This window comes from Eucyclogobius newberryi, unplaced genomic scaffold (assembly GCF_026437365.1).
Source record: "Eucyclogobius newberryi isolate DKJ021-1_F unplaced genomic scaffold, fEucNew1.0.hap1 SCAF_1, whole genome shotgun sequence".
Taxonomy (NCBI): domain Eukaryota; kingdom Metazoa; phylum Chordata; class Actinopteri; order Gobiiformes; family Gobiidae; genus Eucyclogobius; species Eucyclogobius newberryi.
The window spans coordinates 30,412,070-30,435,801 of NW_027315723.1; positions in this window are offsets into that span (position 1 = coordinate 30,412,070).

Sequence of the window (23,732 nt, forward strand, 5' to 3'; positions counted from 1 at the left end):
GCAGTATTAGAGTTATGTTGATGGTCATGTTTCTTCTCATTGGTCCTGTATTAGAGTTATGTTGATGGTCATGTTTCTTCTCATCGGTGCAGTATTAGAGTTATGTTGATGGTCATGTTTCTTCTCATCGGTGCAGTATTAGAGTTATGTTGATGGTCATGTTTCTTCTCATCGGTGCAGTGTTAGAGTTATGTTGATGGTCATGTTTCTTCTCTTTGGTGCAGTGTTAGAGTTATGTTGATGGTCATGTTTCTTCTCATTGGTGCAGTGTTAGAGTTATGTTGATCGTCATCTTTCTTCTCTTTGGTTCAGTATTAGAGTTATGTTGATGGTCATGTTTCTTCTCATTGGTCCAGTGTTAGAGTTATGTTGATGGTCATGTTTCTTCTCTTCGGTGCAGTATTAAAGTTATGTTGATGGTCATGTTTCTTCTCATTGGTCCTGTACTAGAGTTATGTTGATGGTCATGTTTCTTCTCATCGGTGCAGTGTTAGAGTTATGTTGATGGTCATGTTTCTTCTCATTGGTGCAGTATTAGAGTTATGTTGATGGTCATGTTTCTTCTCATTGGTCCAGAATTAGAGTTATGTTGATGGTCATGTCTCTTCTCATTGGTCCAGTATTAGAGTTATGTTTATGGTCATGTTTCTTCTCATTGGTCCTGTATTAGAGTTATGTTGATGGTCATGTTTCTTCTCATTGGTCCTGTATTCGAGTTATGTTGATGGTCATGTTTCTTCTCATTGGTCCAGTATTAGAGTTATGTTGATGGTCATGTTTCTTCTCATTGGTGCAGTGTTAGAGTTATGTTGATGGTCATGTTCCTTCTCATTGGTCCAGTATTAGAGTTATGTTGATGGTCATGTTTCTTCTCATTGGTCCAGTATTAGAGTTATGTTTATGGTCATGTTTCTTCTCATTGGTCCTGTATTAGAGTCATGTTGATGGTCATGTTTCTTCTCATTGATGCAGTGTTAGAGTTATGTTGATGGTCATTTTTCTTCTCATTGGTGCAGTGTTAGAGTTATGTTGATGGTCATATTTCTTCTCATCGGTGCAGTATTAGAGTTATGTTGATGGTCATGTTTCTTCTCATCGGTGCAGTGTTAGAGTTATGTTGATGGTCATGTTTCTTCTCATTGGTGCAGTATTAGAGTTATGTTGATGGTTATGTTTCTTCTCATTGGTGCAGTATTAGAGTTATGTTGATGGTCATATTTCTTCTCATCGGTGCAGTGTTAGAGTTATGTTGATGGTCATGTTTGTTCTCATTGGTGCAGTGTTAGAGTTATGTTGATGGTCATGTTTCTTCTCATTGGTGCAGTATCAGAGATATGTTGATGGTCATGTTTCCTCTCATCGGTGCAGTGTTAGAGTTATGTTGATGGTCATGTTTCTTCTCATTGGTCCTGTATTAGAGTTATGTTGATGGTCATGTTTCTTCTCTTTGGTGCAGTATTAGAGTTATGTTGATGGTCATGTTTCTTCTCATTGGTCCTGTATTAGAGTTATGTTGATGGTCATGTTTCTTCTCATCGGTGCAGTGTTAGAGTTATGTTGATGGTCATGTTTCTTCTCATCGGTGCAGTATTAGAGTTATGTTGATGGTCATGTTTCTTCTCATTGGTCCTATATTAGAGTTATGTTGATGGTCATGTTACTTCTCATTGGTCCTGTATTAGAGTTATGTTAATGGTCATGTTTCTTCTCATCGGTGCAGTATTAGAGTTATGTTGATGGTCATGTTTCTTCTCATCGGTGCAGTGTTAGAGTTATGTTGATGGTCATGTTTCTTCTCATTGGTGCAGTATCAGAGATATGTTGATGGTCATGTTTCTTCTCATTGGTGCAATATTAGAGTTATGTTGATGGTCATGTTTCTTCTCATTGGTGCAGTATTAGAGTTATGTTGATGGTCATGTTTCTTCTCATCTGTCCTGTATTAGAGTTATGTTGATGGTCATGTTTCTTCTCATCGGTGCAGTGTTAGAGTTATGTTGATGGTCATGTTTCTTCTCATTGGCGCAGTATTAGAGTTATGTTGATGGTCATGTTTCTTCTCTTTGGTGCAGTATTAGAGTTATGTTGATGGTCATGTTTCTTCTCATTGGTCCTGTATTAGAGTTATGTTGATGGTCATGTTTCTTCTCATCGGTGCAGTGTTAGAGTTATGTTGATGGTCATGTTTCTTCTCATTGGTGCAGTGTTAGAGTTATGTTGATGGTCATGTTTCTTCTCATCGGTGCAGTATTAGAGTTATGTTGATGGTCATATTTCTTCTCATCGGTGCAGTGTTAGAGTTATGTTGATGGTCATGTTTCTTCTCATTGATGCAGTGTTAGAGTTATGTTGATGGTCATTTTTCTTCTCATTGGTGCAGTGTTAGAGTTATGTTGATGGTCATGTTTCTTCTCATCAGTGCAGTATTAGAGTTATGTTGATGGTCATGTTTCTTCTCATCGGTGCAGTGTTAGAGTTATGTTGATGGTCATGTTTCTTCTCATTGGTGCAGTATTAGAGTTATGTTGATGGTCATATTTCTTCTCATCGGTGCAGTGTTAGAGTTATGTTGATGGTCATGTTTGTTCTCATTGGTGCAGTATCAGAGATATGTTGATGGTCATGTTTCCTCTCATCGGTGCAGTATTAGAGTTATGTTGATGGTCATGTTTCTTCTCTTTGGTGCAGTATTAGAGTTATGTTGATGGTCATGTTTCTTCTCATTGGTCCTGTATTAGAGTTATGTTGATGGTCATGTTTCTTCTCATCGGTGCAGTATTAGAGTTATGTTGATGGTCATGTTTCTTCTCATCGGTGCAGTATTAGAGTTATGTTGATGGTCATGTTTCTTCTCATCGGTGCAGTGTTAGAGTTATGTTGATGGTCATGTTTCTTCTCTTTGGTGCAGTGTTAGAGTTATGTTGATGGTCATGTTTCTTCTCATTGGTGCAGTGTTAGAGTTATGTTGATCGTCATCTTTCTTCTCTTTGGTTCAGTATTAGAGTTATGTTGATGGTCATGTTTCTTCTCATTGGTCCAGTGTTAGAGTTATGTTGATGGTCATGTTTCTTCTCTTCGGTGCAGTATTAAAGTTATGTTGATGGTCATGTTTCTTCTCATTGGTCCTGTACTAGAGTTATGTTGATGGTCATGTTTCTTCTCATCGGTGCAGTGTTAGAGTTATGTTGATGGTCATGTTTCTTCTCATTGGTGCAGTATTAGAGTTATGTTGATGGTCATGTTTCTTCTCATTGGTCCAGAATTAGAGTTATGTTGATGGTCATGTCTCTTCTCATTGGTCCAGTATTAGAGTTATGTTTATGGTCATGTTTCTTCTCATTGGTCCTGTATTAGAGTTATGTTGATGGTCATGTTTCTTCTCATTGGTCCTGTATTCGAGTTATGTTGATGGTCATGTTTCTTCTCATTGGTCCAGTATTAGAGTTATGTTGATGGTCATGTTTCTTCTCATTGGTGCAGTGTTAGAGTTATGTTGATGGTCATGTTCCTTCTCATTGGTCCAGTATTAGAGTTATGTTGATGGTCATGTTTCTTCTCATTGGTCCAGTATTAGAGTTATGTTTATGGTCATGTTTCTTCTCATTGGTCCTGTATTAGAGTCATGTTGATGGTCATGTTTCTTCTCATTGATGCAGTGTTAGAGTTATGTTGATGGTCATTTTTCTTCTCATTGGTGCAGTGTTAGAGTTATGTTGATGGTCATATTTCTTCTCATCGGTGCAGTATTAGAGTTATGTTGATGGTCATGTTTCTTCTCATCGGTGCAGTGTTAGAGTTATGTTGATGGTCATGTTTCTTCTCATTGGTGCAGTATTAGAGTTATGTTGATGGTTATGTTTCTTCTCATTGGTGCAGTATTAGAGTTATGTTGATGGTCATATTTCTTCTCATCGGTGCAGTGTTAGAGTTATATTGATGGTCATGTTTGTTCTCATTGGTGCAGTGTTAGAGTTATGTTGATGGTCATGTTTCTTCTCATTGGTGCAGTATCAGAGATATGTTGATGGTCATGTTTCCTCTCATCGGTGCAGTGTTAGAGTTATGTTGATGGTCATGTTTCTTCTCATTGGTCCTGTATTAGAGTTATGTTGATGGTCATGTTTCTTCTCTTTGGTGCAGTATTAGAGTTATGTTGATGGTCATGTTTCTTCTCATTGGTCCTGTATTAGAGTTATGTTGATGGTCATGTTTCTTCTCATCGGTGCAGTGTTAGAGTTATGTTGATGGTCATGTTTCTTCTCATCGGTGCAGTATTAGAGTTATGTTGATGGTCATGTTTCTTCTCATTGGTCCTGTATTAGAGTTATGTTGATGGTCATGTTACTTCTCATTGGTCCTGTATTAGAGTTATGTTAATGGTCATGTTTCTTCTCATCGGTGCAGTATTAGAGTTATGTTGATGGTCATGTTTCTTCTCATCGGTGCAGTGTTAGAGTTATGTTGATGGTCATGTTTCTTCTCATTGGTGCAGTGTTAGAGTTATGTTGATGGTCATGTTTCTTCTCATTGGTGCAGTATCAGAGATATGTTGATGGTCATGTTTCTTCTCATTGGTGCAATATTAGAGTTATGTTGATGGTCATGTTTCTTCTCATTGGTGCAGTATTAGAGTTATGTTGATGGTCATGTTTCTTCTCATCTGTCCTGTATTAGAGTTATGTTGATGATCATGTTTCTTCTCATCGGTGCAGTGTTAGAGTTATGTTGATGGTCATGTTTCTTCTCATTGGCGCAGTATTAGAGTTATGTTGATGGTCATGTTTCTTCTCTTTGGTGCAGTATTAGAGTTATGTTGATGGTCATGTTTCTTCTCATTGGTCCTGTATTAGAGTTATGTTGATGGTCATGTTTCTTCTCATCGGTGCAGTGTTAGAGTTATGTTGATGGTCATGTTTCTTCTCATTGGTGCAGTGTTAGAGTTATGTTGATGGTCATGTTTCTTCTCATCGGTGCAGTGTTAGAGTTATGTTGATGGTCATGTTTCTTCTCATTGATGCAGTGTTAGAGTTATGTTGATGGTCATTTTTCTTCTCATTGGTGCAGTGTTAGAGTTATGTTGATGGTCATGTTTCTTCTCATCAGTGCAGTATTAGAGTTATGTTGATGGTCATGTTTCTTCTCATCGGTGCAGTGTTAGAGTTATGTTGATGGTCATGTTTCTTCTCATTGGTGCAGTATTAGAGTTATGTTGATGGTCATATTTCTTCTCATCGGTGCAGTGTTAGAGTTATGTTGATGGTCATGTTTGTTCTCATTGGTGCAGTGTTAGAGTTATGTTGATGGTCATGTTTCTTCTCATTGGTGCAGTATCAGAGATATGTTGATGGTCATGTTTCCTCTCATCGGTGCAGTATTAGAGTTATGTTGATGGTCATGTTTCTTCTCTTTGGTGCAGTATTAGAGTTATGTTGATGGTCATGTTTCTTCTCATTGGTCCTGTATTAGAGTTATGTTGATGGTCATGTTTCTTCTCATCGGTGCAGTATTAGAGTTATGTTGATGGTCATGTTTCTTCTCATCGGTGCAGTATTAGAGTTATGTTGATGGTCATGTTTCTTCTCATCGGTGCAGTGTTAGAGTTATTTTGATGGTCATGTTTCTTCTCATCGGTGCAGTATTAGAGTTATGTTGATGGTCATGTTTCTTCTCATCGGTGCAGTGTTAGAGTTATGTTGATGGTCATGTTTCTTCTCTTTGGTGCAGTGTTAGAGTTATGTTGATGGTCATGTTTCTTCTCATTGGTGCAGTGTTAGAGTTATGTTGATCGTCATCTTTCTTCTCTTTGGTGCAGTATTAGAGTAATGTTGATGGTCATGTTTCTTCTCATTGGTCCAGTGTTAGAGTTATGTTGATGGTCATGTTTCTTCTCTTCGGTGCAGTATTAAAGTTATGTTGATGGTCATGTTTCTTCTCATTGGTCCTGTACTAGAGTTATGTTGATGGTCATGTTTCTTCTCATCGGTGCAGTGTTAGAGTTATGTTGATGGTCATGTTTCTTCTCATTGGTGCAGTATTAGAGTTATGTTGATGGTCATGTTTCTTCTCATTGGTCCAGAATTAGAGTTATGTTGATGGTCATGTCTCTTCTCATTGGTCCTGTATTAGAGTTATGTTGATGGTCATGTTTCTTCTCATTGGTCCTGTAATAGAGTTATGTTGATGTTCATGTTTCTTCTCATTGGTCCTGTATTCGAGTTATGTTGATGGTCATGTTTCTTCTCATTGGTCCAGTATTAGAGTTATGTTGATGGTCATGTTTCTTCTCATTGGTGCAGTGTTAGAGTTATGTTGATGGTCATGTTCCTTCTCATTGGTCCAGTATTAGAGTTATGTTGATGGTCATGTTTCTTCTCATTGGTCCAGTATTAGAGTTATGTTTATGGTCATGTTTCTTCTCATTGGTCCTGTATTAGAGTCATGTTGATGGTCATGTTTCTTCTCATTGATGCAGTGTTAGAGTTATGTTGATGGTCATTTTTCTTCTCATTGGTGCAGTGTTAGAGTTATGTTGATGGTCATATTTCTTCTCATCGGTGCAGTATTAGAGTTATGTTGATGGTCATGTTTCTTCTCATCGGTGCAGTGTTAGAGTTATGTTGATGGTCATGTTTCTTCTCATTGGTGCAGTATTAGAGTTATGTTGATGGTTATGTTTCTTCTCATTGGTGCAGTATTAGAGTTATGTTGATGGTCATATTTCTTCTCATCGGTGCAGTGTTAGAGTTATGTTGATGGTCATGTTTGTTCTCATTGGTGCAGTGTTAGAGTTATGTTGATGGTCATGTTTCTTCTCATTGGTGCAGTATCAGAGATATGTTGATGGTCATGTTTCCTCTCATCGGTGCAGTGTTAGAGTTATGTTGATGGTCATGTTTCTTCTCATTGGTCCTGTATTAGAGTTATGTTGATGGTCATGTTTCTTCTCATCGGTGCAGTGTTAGAGTTATGTTGATGGTCATGTTTCTTCTCATCGGTGCAGTGTTAGAGTTATGTTGATGGTCATGTTTCTTCTCATCGGTGCAGTGTTAGAGTTATGTTGATGGTCATGTTTCTTCTCATTGGTGCAGTGTTAGAGTTATGTTGATGGTCATGTTTCTTCTCATTGGTGCAGTATCAGAGATATGTTGATGGTCATGTTTCTTCTCATTGGTGCAATATTAGAGTTATGTTGATGGTCATGTTTCTTCTCATTGGTGCAGTATTAGAGTTATGTTGATGGTCATGTTTCTTCTCATCTGTCCTGTATTAGAGTTATGTTGATGGTCATGTTTCTTCTCATCGGTGCAGTGTTAGAGTTATGTTGATGGTCATGTTTCTTCTCATTGGCGCAGTATTAGAGTTATGTTGATGGTCATGTTTCTTCTCTTTGGTGGAGTATTAGAGTTATGTTGATGGTCATGTTTCTTCTCATTGGTCCTGTATTAGAGTTATGTTGATGGTCATGTTTCTTCTCATCGGTGCAGTGTTAGAGTTATGTTGATGGTCATGTTTCTTCTCATTGGTGCAGTGTTAGAGTTATGTTGATGGTCATGTTTCTTCTCATCGGTGCAGTATTAGAGTTATGTTGATGGTCATATTTCTTCTCATCGGTGCAGTGTTAGAGTTATGTTGATGGTCATGTTTCTTCTCATTGATGCAGTGTTAGAGTTATGTTGATGGTCATTTTTATTCTCATTGGTGCAGTGTTAGAGTTATGTTGATGGTCATGTTTCTTCTCATCAGTGCAGTATTAGAGTTATGTTGATGGTCATGTTTCTTCTCATCGGTGCAGTGTTAGAGTTATGTTGATGGTCATGTTTCTTCTCATTGGTGCAGTATTAGAGTTATGTTGATGGTCATATTTCTTCTCATCGGTGCAGTGTTAGAGTTATGTTGATGGTCATGTTTGTTCTCATTGGTGCAGTATTAGAGTTATGTTGATGGTCATGTTTCTTCTCTTTGGTGCAGTATTAGAGTTATGTTGATGATCATGTTTCTTCTCATTGGTCCTGTATTAGAGTTATGTTGATGGTCATGTTTCTTCTCATCGGTGCAGTATTAGAGTTATGTTGATGGTCATGTTTCTTCTCATCGGTGCAGTATTAGAGTTATGTTGATGGTCATGTTTCTTCTCATCGGTGCAGTGTTAGAGTTATTTTGATGGTCATGTTTCTTCTCATCGGTGCAGTATTAGAGTTATGTTGATGGTCATGTTTCTTCTCATCGGTGCAGTGTTAGAGTTATGTTGATGGTCATGTTTCTTCTCATCGGTGCAGTATTAGAGTTATGTTGATGGTCATGTTTCTTCTCATCGGTGCAGTGTTAGAGTTATGTTGATGGTCATGTTTCTTCTCTTTGGTGCAGTGTTAGAGTTATGTTGATGGTCATGTTTCTTCTCATTGGTGCAGTGTTAGAGTTATGTTGATCGTCATCTTTCTTCTCTTTGGTGCAGTATTAGAGTTATGTTGATGGTCATGTTTCTTCTCATTGGTCCAGTGTTAGAGTTATGTTGATGGTCATGTTTCTTCTCTTCGGTGCAGTATTAAAGTTATGTTGATGGTCATGTTTCTTCTCATTGGTCCTGTACTAGAGTTATGTTGATGGTCATGTTTCTTCTCATCGGTGCAGTGTTAGAGTTATGTTGATGGTCATGTTTCTTCTCATTGGTGCAGTATTAGAGTTATGTTGATGGTCATGTTTCTTCTCATTGGTCCAGAATTAGAGTTATGTTGATGGTCATGTCTCTTCTCATTGGTCCTGTATTAGAGTTATGTTGATGGTCATGTTTCTTCTCATTGGTCCTGTATTAGAGTTATGTTGATGGTCATGTTTCTTCTCATTGGTCCTGTATTAGAGTTATGTTGATGGTCATGTTTCTTCTCATTGGTCCTGTATTAGAGTTATGTTGATGGTCATGTTTCTTCTCATTGGTGCAGTATTAGAGTTATGTTGATGGTCATATTTCTTCTCATCGGTGCAGTGTTAGAGTTATGTTGATGGTCATGTTTGTTCTCATTGGTGCAGTATTAGAGTTATGTTGATGGTCATGTTTCTTCTCTTTGGTGCAGTATTAGAGTTATGTTGATGATCATGTTTCTTCTCATTGGTCCTGTATTAGAGTTATGTTGATGGTCATGTTTCTTCTCATCGGTGCAGTATTAGAGTTATGTTGATGGTCATGTTTCTTCTCATCGGTGCAGTATTAGAGTTATGTTGATGGTCATGTTTCTTCTCATCGGTGCAGTGTTAGAGTTATTTTGATGGTCATGTTTCTTCTCATCGGTGCAGTATTAGAGTTATGTTGATGGTCATGTTTCTTCTCATCGGTGCAGTGTTAGAGTTATGTTGATGGTCATGTTTCTTCTCATCGGTGCAGTATTAGAGTTATGTTGATGGTCATGTTTCTTCTCATCGGTGCAGTGTTAGAGTTATGTTGATGGTCATGTTTCTTCTCTTTGGTGCAGTGTTAGAGTTATGTTGATGGTCATGTTTCTTCTCATTGGTGCAGTGTTAGAGTTATGTTGATCGTCATCTTTCTTCTCTTTGGTGCAGTATTAGAGTTATGTTGATGGTCATGTTTCTTCTCATTGGTCCAGTGTTAGAGTTATGTTGATGGTCATGTTTCTTCTCTTCGGTGCAGTATTAAAGTTATGTTGATGGTCATGTTTCTTCTCATTGGTCCTGTACTAGAGTTATGTTGATGGTCATGTTTCTTCTCATCGGTGCAGTGTTAGAGTTATGTTGATGGTCATGTTTCTTCTCATTGGTGCAGTATTAGAGTTATGTTGATGGTCATGTTTCTTCTCATTGGTCCAGAATTAGAGTTATGTTGATGGTCATGTCTCTTCTCATTGGTCCTGTATTAGAGTTATGTTGATGGTCATGTTTCTTCTCATTGGTCCTGTATTAGAGTTATGTTGATGGTCATGTTTCTTCTCATTGGTCCTGTATTCGAGTTATGTTGATGGTCATGTTTCTTCTCATTGGTGCAGTGTTAGAGTTATGTTGATGGTCATGTTCCTTCTCATTGGTCCAGTATTAGAGTTATGTTGATGGTCATGTTTCTTCTCATTGGTCCAGTATTAGAGTTATGTTTATGGTCATGTTTCTTCTCATTGGTCCTGTATTAGAGTCATGTTGATGGTCATGTTTCTTCTCATTGATGCAGTGTTAGAGTTATGTTGATGGTCATTTTTCTTCTCATTGGTGCAGTGTTAGAGTTATGTTGATGGTCATATTTCTTCTCATCGGTGCAGAATTAGAGTTATGTTGATGGTCATGTTTCTTCTCATCGGTGCAGTGTTAGAGTTATGTTGATGGTCATGTTTCTTCTCATTGGTGCAGTATTAGAGTTATGTTGATGGTTATGTTTCTTCTCATTGGTGCAGTATTAGAGTTATGTTGATGGTCATATTTCTTCTCATCGGTGCAGTGTTAGAGTTATGTTGATGGTCATGTTTGTTCTCATTGGTGCAGTGTTAGAGTTATGTTGATGGTCATGTTTCTTCTCATTGGTCCTGTATTAGAGTTATGTTGATGGTCATGTTTCTTCTCTTTGGTGCAGTATTAGAGTTATGTTGATGGTCATGTTTCTTCTCATTGGTCCTGTATTAGAGTTATCTTGATGGTCATGTTTCTTCTCATCGGTGCAGTGTTAGAGTTATGTTGATGGTCATGTTTCTTCTCATCGGTGCAGTATTAGAGTTATGTTGATGGTCATGTTTCTTCTCATTGGTCCTGTATTAGAGTTATGTTGATGGTCATGTTACTTCTCATTGGTCCTGTATTAGAGTTATGTTAATGGTCATGTTTCTTCTCATCGGTGCAGTATTAGAGTTATGTTGATGGTCATGTTTCTTCTCATCGGTGCAGTGTTAGAGTTATGTTGATGGTCATGTTTCTTCTCATTGGTGCAGTGTTAGAGTTATGTTGATGGTCATGTTTCTTCTCATTGGTGCAGTATCAGAGATATGTTGATGGTCATGTTTCTTCTCATTGGTGCAATATTAGAGTTATGTTGATGGTCATGTTTCTTCTCATTGGTGCAGTATTATAGTTATGTTGATGGTCATGTTTCTTCTCATCTGTCCTGTATTAGAGTTATGTTGATGGTCATGTTTCTTCTCATCGGTGCAGTGTTAGAGTTATGTTGATGGTCATGTTTCTTCTCATTGGTTCAGTATTAGAGTTATGTTGATGGTCATGTTTCTTCTCATTGGTGCAGTATTAGAGTTATGTTGATGGTCATGTTTCTTCTCATTGGCGCAGTATTAGAGTTATGTTGATGGTCATGTTTCTTCTCTTTGGTGCAGTATTAGAGTTATGTTGATGGTCATGTTTCTTCTCATTGGTCCTGTATTAGAGTTATGTTGATGGTCATGTTTCTTCTCATTGGTGCAGTGTTAGAGTTATGTTGATGGTCATGTTTCTTCTCATCGGTGCAGTATTAGAGTTATGTTGATGGTCATATTTCTTCTCATCGGTGCAGTGTTAGAGTTATGTTGATGGTCATGTTTCTTCTCATTGATGCAGTGTTAGAGTTATGTTGATGGTCATGTTTCTTCTCATCGGTGCAGTGTTAGAGTTATGTTGATGGTCATGTTTCTTCTCATTGGTGCAGTGTTAGAGTTATGTTGATGGTCATGTTTCTTCTCATCAGTGCAGTATTAGAGTTATGTTGATGGTCATGTTTCTTCTCATCGGTGCAGTGTTAGAGTTATGTTGATGGTCATGTTTCTTCTCATTGGTGCAGTATTAGAGTTATGTTGATGGTCATATTTCTTCTCATCGGTGCAGTGTTAGAGTTATGTTGATGGTCATGTTTGTTCTCATTGGTGCAGTGTTAGAGTTATGTTGATGGTCATGTTTCTTCTCATTGGTGCAGTATCAGAGATATGTTGATGGTCATGTTTCCTCTCATCGGTGCAGTATTAGAGTTATGTTGATGGTCATGTTTCTTCTCTTTGGTGCAGTATTAGAGTTATGTTGATGGTCATGTTTCTTCTCATTGGTCCTGTATTAGAGTTATGTTGATGGTCATGTTTCTTCTCATCGGTGCAGTGTTAGAGTTATGTTGATGGTCATGTTTCTTCTCATTGGTGCAGTGTTAGAGTTATGTTGATGGTCATGTTTCTTCTCATCGGTGCAGTATTAGAGTTATGTTGATGGTCATGTTTCTTCTCATTGGTCCTGTATTAGAGTTATGTTGTTATGTTGATGGTCATGTTTCTTTTCTTTGGTGCAGTATTAGAGTTATGTTGATGGTCATGTTTCTTCTCATTGCTGCAGTGTTAGAGTTATGTTGATGGTCATGTTTCTTCTCATCGGTGCAGTATTAGAGTTATGTTGATGGTCATGTTTCTTCTCATTGGTGCAGTATTAGAGTTATGTTGATGGTCATGTTTCTTCTCATCGGTGTAGTATTAGAGTTATGTTGATGGTCATGTTTCTTCTCATCGGTGCAGTGTTAGAGTTATGTTGATGGTCATGTTTCTTCTCATTGGTCCAGTGTTAGAGTTATGTTGATGGTCATGTTTCTTCTCATCGGTGCAGTATTAGAGTTATGTTTATGGTCATGTTTCTTCTCATTGGTCCTGTATTAGAGTTATGTTGATGGTCATGTTACTTCTCATTGGTCCTGTATTAGAGTTATGTTAATGGTCATGTTTCTTCTCATCGGTGCAGTATTAGAGTTATGTTGATGGTCATGTTTCTTCTCATCGGTGCAGTGTTAGAGTTATGTTGATGGTCATGTTTCTTCTCATTGGTGCAGTGTTAGAGTTATGTTGATGGTCATGTTTCTTCTCATTGGTGCAGTATTAGAGTTATGTTGATGGTCATGTTTCTTCTCATCGGTGCAGTATTAGAGTTATGTTGATGGTCATGTTTCTTCTCATTGGTGCAGTATTAGAGTTATGTTGATGGTCATGTTTCTTCTCATCGGTGCAGTATTAGAGTTATGTTGATGGTCATGTTTCTTCTCATCGGTGCAGTGTTAGAGTTATGTTGATGGTCATGTTTCTTCTCATTGGTGCAGTGTTAGAGTTATGTTGATGGTCATGTTTCTTCTCATTGGTGCAGTATTAGAGTTATGTTGATGGTCATGTTTCTTCTCATCGGTGCAGTGTTAGAGTTATGTTGATGGTCATGTTTCTTCTCATTGGTGCAGTGTTAGAGTTATGTTGATGGTCATGTTTCTTCTCATTGGTGCAGTATCAGAGATATGTTGATGGTCATGTTTCTTCTCATTGGTGCAATATTAGAGTTATGTTGATGGTCATGTTTCTTCTCATTGGTGCAGTATTAGAGTTATGTTGATGGTCATGTTTCTTCTCTTTGGTGCAGTATTAGAGTTATGTTAATGGTCATGTTTCTTCTCATCGGTGCAGTGTTAGAGTTATGTTGATGGTCATGTTTCTTCTCATTGGCGCAGTGTTAGAGTTATGTTGATGGTCATGTTTCTTCTCTTTGGTGCAGTATTAGAGTTATGTTGATGGTCATGTTTCTTCTCATTGGTCCTGTATTAGAGTTATGTTGATGGTCATGTTTCCTCTCATCGGTGCAGTGTTAGAGTTATGTTGATGGTCATGTTTCTTCTCATTGGTGCAGTGTTAGAGTTATGTTGATGGTCATGTTTCTTCTCATCGGTGCAGTATTGGAGTTATGTTGATGGTCATGTTTCTTCTCATTGGTCCTGTATTAGAGTTATGTTGATGGTCATGTTTCTTATCATTGGTCCTGTATTAGAGTTATGTTGTTATGTTGATGGTCATGTTTCTTCTCTTTGGTGCAGTATTAGAGTTATGTTAATGGTCATGTTTCTTCTCATTGGTTCAGTATTAGAGTTATGTTGATGGTCATGTTTCTTCTCATTGGTCCTGTATTAGAGTTATGTTGATGGTCATGTTTCCTCTCATCGGTGCAGTGTTAGAGTTATGTTGATGGTCATGTTTCTTCTCATTGGTGCAGTGTTAGAGTTATGTTGATGGTCATGTTTCTTCTCATCGGTGCAGTATTGGAGTTATGTTGATGGTCATGTTTCTTCTCATTGGTCCTGTATTAGAGTTATGTTGATGGTCATGTTTCTTATCATTGGTCCTGTATTAGAGTTATGTTGTTATGTTGATGGTCATGTTTCTTCTCTTTGGTGCAGTATTAGAGTTATGTTAATGGTCATGTTTCTTCTCATCGGTGCAGTGTTAGAGTTATGTTGATGGTCATGTTTCTTCTCATCGGTGCAGTATTAGAGTTATGTTGATGGTCATGTTTCTTCTCATTGGTGCAGTATTAGAGTTATGTTGATGGTCATGTTTCTTCTCATCGGTGCAATATTAGAGTTATGTTGATGGTCATGTTTCTTCTCATTGGTGCAGTATTAGAGTTATGTTGATGGTCATGTTTCTTCTCATCTGTCCTGTATTAGAGTTATGTTGATGGTCATGTTTCTTCTCATCGGTGCAGTGTTAGAGTTATGTTGATGGTCATGTTTCTTCTCATTGGTTCAGTATTAGAGTTATGTTGATGGTCATGTTTCTTCTCATTGGTGCAGTATTAGAGTTATGTTGATGGTCATGTTTCTTCTCATTGGCGCAGTATTAGAGTTATGTTGATGGTCATGTTTCTTCTCTTTGGTGCAGTATTAGAGTTATGTTGATGGTCATGTTTCTTCTCATTGGTCCTGTATTAGAGTTATGTTGATGGTCATGTTTCTTCTCATTGGTGCAGTGTTAGAGTTATGTTGATGGTCATGTTTCTTCTCATCGGTGCAGTATTAGAGTTATGTTGATGGTCATATTTCTTCTCATCGGTGCAGTGTTAGAGTTATGTTGATGGTCATGTTTCTTCTCATTGATGCAGTGTTAGAGTTATGTTGATGGTCATGTTTCTTCTCATCGGTGCAGTGTTAGAGTTATGTTGATGGTCATGTTTCTTCTCATTGGTGCAGTATTAGAGTTATGTTGATGGTCATGTTTCTTCTCATCGGTGCAGTGTTAGAGTTATGTTGATGGTCATGTTTCTTCTCATTGGTGCAGTATTAGAGTTATGTTGATGGTCATATTTCTTCTCATCGGTGCAGTGTTAGAGTTATGTTGATGGTCATGTTTGTTCTCATTGGTGCAGTGTTAGAGTTATGTTGATGGTCATGTTTCTTCTCATTGGTGCAGTATCAGAGATATGTTGATGGTCATGTTTCCTCTCATCGGTGCAGTATTAGAGTTATGTTGATGGTCATGTTTCTTCTCTTTGGTGCAGTATTAGAGTTATGTTGATGGTCATGTTTCTTCTCATTGGTCCTGTATTAGAGTTATGTTGATGGTCATGTTTCTTCTCATCGGTGCAGTGTTAGAGTTATGTTGATGGTCATGTTTCTTCTCATTGGTGCAGTGTTAGAGTTATGTTGATGGTCATGTTTCTTCTCATCGGTGCAGTATTAGAGTTATGTTGATGGTCATGTTTCTTCTCATTGGTCCTGTATTAGAGTTATGTTGTTATGTTGATGGTCATGTTTCTTTTCTTTGGTGCAGTATTAGAGTTATGTTGATGGTCATGTTTCTTCTCATTGCTGCAGTGTTAGAGTTATGTTGATGGTCATGTTTCTTCTCATCGGTGCAGTATTAGAGTTATGTTGATGGTCATGTTTCTTCTCATTGGTGCAGTATTAGAGTTATGTTGATGGTCATGTTTCTTCTCATCGGTGTAGTATTAGAGTTATGTTGATGGTCATGTTTCTTCTCATCGGTGCAGTGTTAGAGTTATGTTGATGGTCATGTTTCTTCTCATCGGTCCAGTGTTAGAGTTATGTTGATGGTCATGTTTCTTCTCATCGGTGCAGTATTAGAGTTATGTTTATGGTCATGTTTCTTCTCATTGGTCCTGTATTAGAGTTATGTTGATGGTCATGTTACTTCTCATTGGTCCTGTATTAGAGTTATGTTAATGGTCATGTTTCTTCTCATCGGTGCAGTATTAGAGTTATGTTGATGGTCATGTTTCTTCTCATCGGTGCAGTGTTAGAGTTATGTTGATGGTCATGTTTCTTCTCATTGGTGCAGTGTTAGAGTTATGTTGATGGTCATGTTTCTTCTCATTGGTGCAGTATTAGAGTTATGTTGATGGTCATGTTTCTTCTCATCGGTGCAGTATTAGAGTTATGTTGATGGTCATGTTTCTTCTCATTGGTGCAGTATTAGAGTTATGTTGATGGTCATGTTTCTTCTCATCGGTGCAGTATTAGAGTTATGTTGATGGTCATGTTTCTTCTCATCGGTGCAGTGTTAGAGTTATGTTGATGGTCATGTTTCTTCTCATTGGTGCAGTGTTAGAGTTATGTTGATGGTCATGTTTCTTCTCATTGGTGCAGTATTAGAGTTATGTTGATGGTCATGTTTCTTCTCATCGGTGCAGTGTTAGAGTTATGTTGATGGTCATGTTTCTTCTCATTGGTGCAGTGTTAGAGTTATGTTGATGGTCATGTTTCTTCTCATTGGTGCAGTATCAGAGATATGTTGATGGTCATGTTTCTTCTCATTGGTGCAATATTAGAGTTATGTTGATGGTCATGTTTCTTCTCATTGGTGCAGTATTAGAGTTATGTTGATGGTCATGTTTCTTCTCTTTGGTGCAGTATTAGAGTTATGTTAATGGTCATGTTTCTTCTCATCGGTGCAGTGTTAGAGTTATGTTGATGGTCATGTTTCTTCTCATTGGCGCAGTGTTAGAGTTATGTTGATGGTCATGTTTCTTCTCTTTGGTGCAGTATTAGAGTTATGTTGATGGTCATGTTTCTTCTCATTGGTCCTGTATTAGAGTTATGTTGATGGTCATGTTTCTTCTCATCGGTGCAGTGTTAGAGTTATGTTGATGGTCATGTTTCTTCTCATTGGTGCAGTGTTAGAGTTATGTTGATGGTCATGTTTCTTCTCATCGGTGCAGTATTGGAGTTATGTTGATGGTCATGTTTCTTCTCATTGGTCCTGTATTAGAGTTATGTTGATGGTCATGTTTCTTATCATTGGTCCTGTATTAGAGTTATGTTGTTATGTTGATGGTCATGTTTCTTCTCTTTGGTGCAGTATTAGAGTTATGTTGATGGTCATGTTTCTTCTCATCGGTGCAGTGTTAGAGTTATGTTGATGGTCATGTTTCTTCTCATCGGTGCAGTATTAGAGTTATGTTGATGGTCATGTTTCTTCTCATTGGTGCAGTATTAGAGTTATGTTGATGGTCATGTTTCTTCTCATCGGTGCAGTCTTAGAGTTATGTTGATGGTCATGTTTCTTCTCATTGGTGCAGTATTAGAGTTATGTTGATGGTCATGTTTCTTCTCATTGGTCCAGTATTAGAGTTATGTTGATGGTCATGTTTCTTCTCATTGGCGCAGTATTAGAGTTATGTTGATGGTCATGTTTCTTCTCTTTGGTGCAGTATTAGAGTTATGTTAATGGTCATGTTTCTTCTCATCGGTGCAGTGTTACAGTTATGTTGATGGTCATGTTTCTTCTCATTGGCGCAGTATTAGAGTTATGTTGATGGTCATGTTTCTTCTCTTTGGTGCAGTGTTAGAGTTATGTTGATGGTCATGTTTCTTCTCTTTGGTGCAGTATTAGAGTTATGTTGATGGTCATGTTTCTTCTCATCGGTGCAGTGTTAGAGTTATGTTGATGGTCATGTTTCTTCTCATTGGTGCAGTGTTAGAGTTATGTTGATGGTCATGTTTCTTCTCATTGGTGCAGTATTAGAGTTATGTTGATGGTCATGTTTCTTCTCATCGGTGCAGTATTAGAGTTATGTTGATGGTCATGTTTCTTCTCATTGGTGCAGTATTAGAGTTATGTTGATGGTCATGTTTCTTCTCATCGGTGCAGTATTAGAGTTATGTTGATGGTCATGTTTCTTCTCATCGGTGCAGTGTTAGAGTTATGTTGATGGTCATGTTTCTTCTCATTGGTGCAGTATTAGAGTTATGTTGATGGTCATGTTTCTTCTCATCGGTGCAGTGTTAGAGTTATGTTGATGGTCATGTTTCTTCTCATTGGTGCAGTGTTAGAGTTATGTTGATGGTCATGTTTCTTCTCATTGGTGCAGTATCAGAGATATGTTGATGGTCATGTTTCTTCTCATTGGTGCAATATTAGAGTTATGTTGATGGTCATGTTTCTTCTCATTGGTGCTGTATTAGAGTTATGTTGATGGTCATGTTTCTTCTCATCGATCCTGTATTAGAGTTATGTTGATGGTCATGTTTCTTCTCATTGGCGCAGTATTAGAGTTATGTTGATGGTCATGTTTCTTCTCTTTGGTGCAGTATTAGAGTTATGTTAATGGTCATGTTTCTTCTCATCGGTGCAGTGTTAGAGTTATGTTGATGGTCATGTTTCTTCTCATTGGCGCAGTATTAGAGTTATGTTGATGGTCATGTTTCTTCTCTTTGGTGCAGTATTAGAGTTATGTTGATGGTCATGTTTCTTCTCATTGGTCCTGTATTAGAGTTATGTTGATGGTCATGTTTCTTCTCTTTGGTGCAGTATTAGAGTTATGTTAATGGTCATGTTTCTTCTCATCGGTGCAGTGTTAGAGTTATGTTGATGGTCATGTTTCTTCTCATCGGTGCAGTGTTAGAGTTATGTTGATGGTCATGTTTCTTCTCATTGGTGCAGTGTTAGAGTTATGTTGATGGTCATGTTTCTTCTCATCGGTGCAGTATTAGAGTTATGTTGATGGTCATGTTTCTTCTCATTGGTCCTGTATTAGAGTTATGTTGATGGTCATGTTTCTTATCATTGGTCCTGTATTAGAGTTATGTTGTTATGTTGATGGTCATGTTTCTTCTCTTTGGTGCAGTATTAGAGTTATGTTGATGGTCATGTTTCTTCTCATCGGTGCAGTATTAGAGTTATGTTGATGGTCATGTTTCTTCTCATTGGTCCTGTATTAGAGTTATGTTGATGGTCATGTTTCTTCTCATTGGTGCAGTATTAGAGTTATGTTGATGGTCATGTTTCTTCTCATCGGTCCTGTATTAGAGTTATGTTGATGGTCATGTTTCTTCTCATTGGCGCAGTATTAGAGTTATGTTGATGGTCATGTTTCTTCTCTTTGGTGCAGTATTAGAGTTATGTTAATGGTAATGTTTCTTCTCATCGGTGCAGTGTTACAGTTATGTTGATGGTCATGTTTCTTCTCATTGGCGCAGTATTAGAGTTATGTTGATGGTCATGTTTCTTCTCTTTGGTGCAGTGTTAGAGTTATGTTGATGGTCATGTTTCTTCTCTTTGGTGCAGTATTAGAGTTATGTTGATGGTCATGTTTCTTCTCATCGGTGCAGTGTTAGAGTTATGTTGATGGTCATGTTTCTTCTCATTGGTGCAGTGTTAGAGTTATGTTGATGGTCATGTTTCTTCTCATTGGTGCAGTATTAGAGTTATGTTGATGGTCATGTTTCTTCTCATCGGTGCAGTATTAGAGTTATGTTGATGGTCATGTTTCTTCTCATTGGTGCAGTATTAGAGTTATGTTGATGGTCATGTTTCTTCTCATCGGTGCAGTATTAGAGTTATGTTGATGGTCATGTTTCTTCTCATCGGTGCAGTGTTAGAGTTATGTTGATGGTCATGTTTCTTCTCATTGGTGCAGTATTAGAGTTATGTTGATGGTCATGTTTCTTCTCATCGGTGCAGTGTTAGAGTTATGTTGATGGTCATGTTTCTTCTCATTGGTGCAGTGTTAGAGTTATGTTGATGGTCATGTTTCTTCTCATTGGTGCAGTATCAGAGATATGTTGATGGTCATGTTTCTTCTCATTGGTGCAATATTAGAGTTATGTTGATGGTCATGTTTCTTCTCATTGGTGCAGTATTAGAGTTATGTTGATGGTCATGTTTCTTCTCATCGATCCTGTATTAGAGTTATGTTGATGGTCATGTTTCTTCTCATTGGCGCAGTATTAGAGTTATGTTGATGGTCATGTTTCTTCTCTTTGGTGCAGTATTAGAGTTATGTTAATGGTCATGTTTCTTCTCATCGGTGCAGTGTTAGAGTTATGTTGATGGTCATGTTTCTTCTCATTGGTGCAGTATCAGAGATATGTTGATGGTCATGTTTCTTCTCATTGGTGCAATATTAGAGTTATGTTGATGGTCATGTTTCTTCTCATCGGTGCAGTGTTAGAGTTATGTTGATGGTCATGTTTCTTCTCATCGGTGCAGTATTAGAGTTATGTTGATGGTCATGTTTCTTCTCATTGGTGCAGTATTAGAGTTATGTTGATGGTCATGTTTCTTCTCATCGGTGCAGTCTTAGAGTTATGTTGATGGTCATGTTTCTTCTCATTGGTGCAGTATTAGAGTTATGTTGATGGTCATGTTTCTTCTCATTGGTCCAGTATTAGAGTTATGTTGATGGTCATGTTTCTTCTCATTGGCGCAGTATTAGAGTTATGTTGATGGTCATGTTTCTTCTCTTTGGTGCAGTATTAGAGTTATGTTAATGGTCATGTTTCTTCTCATCGGTGCAGTGTTACAGTTATGTTGATGGTCATGTTTCTTCTCATTGGCGCAGTATTAGAGTTATGTTGATGGTCATGTTTCTTCTCTTTGGTGCAGTGTTAGAGTTATGTTGATGGTCATGTTTCTTCTCTTTGGTGCAGTATTAGAGTTATGTTGATGGTCATGTTTCTTCTCATCGGTGCAGTGTTAGAGTTATGTTGATGGTCATGTTTCTTCTCATTGGTGCAGTGTTAGAGTTATGTTGATGGTCATGTTTCTTCTCATTGGTGCAGTATTAGAGTTATGTTGATGGTCATGTTTCTTCTCATCGGTGCAGTATTAGAGTTATGTTGATGGTCATGTTTCTTCTCATTGGTGCAGTATTAGAGTTATGTTGATGGTCATGTTTCTTCTCATCGGTGCAGTATTAGAGTTATGTTGATGGTCATGTTTCTTCTCATCGGTGCAGTGTTAGAGTTATGTTGATGGTCATGTTTCTTCTCATTGGTGCAGTATTAGAGTTATGTTGATGGTCATGTTTCTTCTCATCGGTGCAGTGTTAGAGTTATGTTGATGGTCATGTTTCTTCTCATTGGTGCAGTGTTAGAGTTATGTTGATGGTCATGTTTCTTCTCATTGGTGCAGTATCAGAGATATGTTGATGGTCATGTTTCTTCTCATTGGTGCAATATTAGAGTTATGTTGATGGTCATGTTTCTTCTCATTGGTGCTGTATTAGAGTTATGTTGATGGTCATGTTTCTTCTCATCGATCCTGTATTAGAGTTATGTTGATGGTCATGTTTCTTCTCATTGGCGCAGTATTAGAGTTATGTTGATGGTCATGTTTCTTCTCTTTGGTGCAGTATTAGAGTTATGTTAATGGTCATGTTTCTTCTCATCGGTGCAGTGTTAGAGTTATGTTGATGGTCATGTTTCTTCTCATTGGCGCAGTATTAGAGTTATGTTGATGGTCATGTTTCTTCTCTTTGGTGCAGTATTAGAGTTATGTTGATGGTCATGTTTCTTCTCATTGGTCCTGTATTAGAGTTATGTTGATGGTCATGTTTCTTCTCTTTGGTGCAGTATTAGAGTTATGTTAATGGTCATGTTTCTTCTCATCGGTGCAGTGTTAGAGTTATGTTGATGGTCATGTTTCTTCTCATCGGTGCAGTGTTAGAGTTATGTTGATGGTCATGTTTCTTCTCATTGGTGCAGTGTTAGAGTTATGTTGATGGTCATGTTTCTTCTCATCGGTGCAGTATTAGAGTTATGTTGATGGTCATGTTTCTTCTCATTGGTCCTGTATTAGAGTTATGTTGATGGTCATGTTTCTTATCATTGGTCCTGTATTAGAGTTATGTTGTTATGTTGATGGTCATGTTTCTTCTCTTTGGTGCAGTATTAGAGTTATGTTGATGGTCATGTTTCTTCTCATCGGTGCAGTATTAGAGTTATGTTGATGGTCATGTTTCTTCTCATTGGTCCTGTATTAGAGTTATGTTGATGGTCATGTTTCTTCTCATTGGTGCAGTATTAGAGTTATGTTGATGGTCATGTTTCTTCTCATCGGTCCTGTATTAGAGTTATGTTGATGGTCATGTTTCTTCTCATTGGCGCAGTATTAGAGTTATGTTGATGGTCATGTTTCTTCTCTTTGGTGCAGTATTAGAGTTATGTTAATGGTAATGTTTCTTCTCATCGGTGCAGTGTTACAGTTATGTTGATGGTCATGTTTCTTCTCATTGGCGCAGTATTAGAGTTATGTTGATGGTCATGTTTCTTCTCTTTGGTGCAGTGTTAGAGTTATGTTGATGGTCATGTTTCTTCTCTTTGGTGCAGTATTAGAGTTATGTTGATGGTCATGTTTCTTCTCATCGGTGCAGTGTTAGAGTTATGTTGATGGTCATGTTTCTTCTCATTGGTGCAGTGTTAGAGTTATGTTGATGGTCATGTTTCTTCTCATTGGTGCAGTATTAGAGTTATGTTGATGGTCATGTTTCTTCTCATCGGTGCAGTATTAGAGTTATGTTGATGGTCATGTTTCTTCTCATTGGTGCAGTATTAGAGTTATGTTGATGGTCATGTTTCTTCTCATCGGTGCAGTATTAGAGTTATGTTGATGGTCATGTTTCTTCTCATCGGTGCAGTGTTAGAGTTATGTTGATGGTCATGTTTCTTCTCATTGGTGCAGTATTAGAGTTATGTTGATGGTCATGTTTCTTCTCATCGGTGCAGTGTTAGAGTTATGTTGATGGTCATGTTTCTTCTCATTGGTGCAGTGTTAGAGTTATGTTGATGGTCATGTTTCTTCTCATTGGTGCAGTATCAGAGATATGTTGATGGTCATGTTTCTTCTCATTGGTGCAATATTAGAGTTATGTTGATGGTCATGTTTCTTCTCATTGGTGCAGTATTAGAGTTATGTTGATGGTCATGTTTCTTCTCATCGATCCTGTATTAGAGTTATGTTGATGGTCATGTTTCTTCTCATTGGCGCAGTATTAGAGTTATGTTGATGGTCATGTTTCTTCTCTTTGGTGCAGTATTAGAGTTATGTTAATGGTCATGTTTCTTCTCATCGGTGCAGTGTTAGAGTTATGTTGATGGTCATGTTTCTTCTCATTGGCGCAGTATTAGAGTTATGTTGATGGTCATGTTTCTTCTCTTTGGTGCAGTATTAGAGTTATGTTGATGGTCATGTTTCTTCTCATTGGTCCTGTATTAGAGTTATGTTGATGGTCATGTTTCTTCTCTTTGGTGCAGTATTAGAGTTATGTTAATGGTCATGTTTCTTCTCATCGGTGCAGTGTTAGAGTTATGTTGATGGTCATGTTTCTTCTCATCGGTGCAGTATTAGAGTTATGTTGTTATGTTGATGGTCATGTTTCTTCTCTTTGGTGCAGTATTAGAGTTATGTTGATGGTCATGTTTCTTCTCATCGGTGCAGTATTAGAGTTATGTTGATGGTCATGTTTCTTCTCATTGGTCCTGTATTAGAGTTATGTTGATGGTCATGTTTCTTCTCATTGGTGCAGTATTAGAGTTATGTTGATGGTCATGTTTCTTCTCATCGGTCCTGTATTAGAGTTATGTTGATGGTCATGTTTCTTCTCATTGGCGCAGTATTAGAGTTATGTTGATGGTCATGTTTCTTCTCTTTGGTGCAGTATTAGAGTTATGTTAATGGTCATGTTTCTTCTCATCGGTGCAGTGTTAGAGTTATGTTGATGGTCATGTTTCTTCTCAT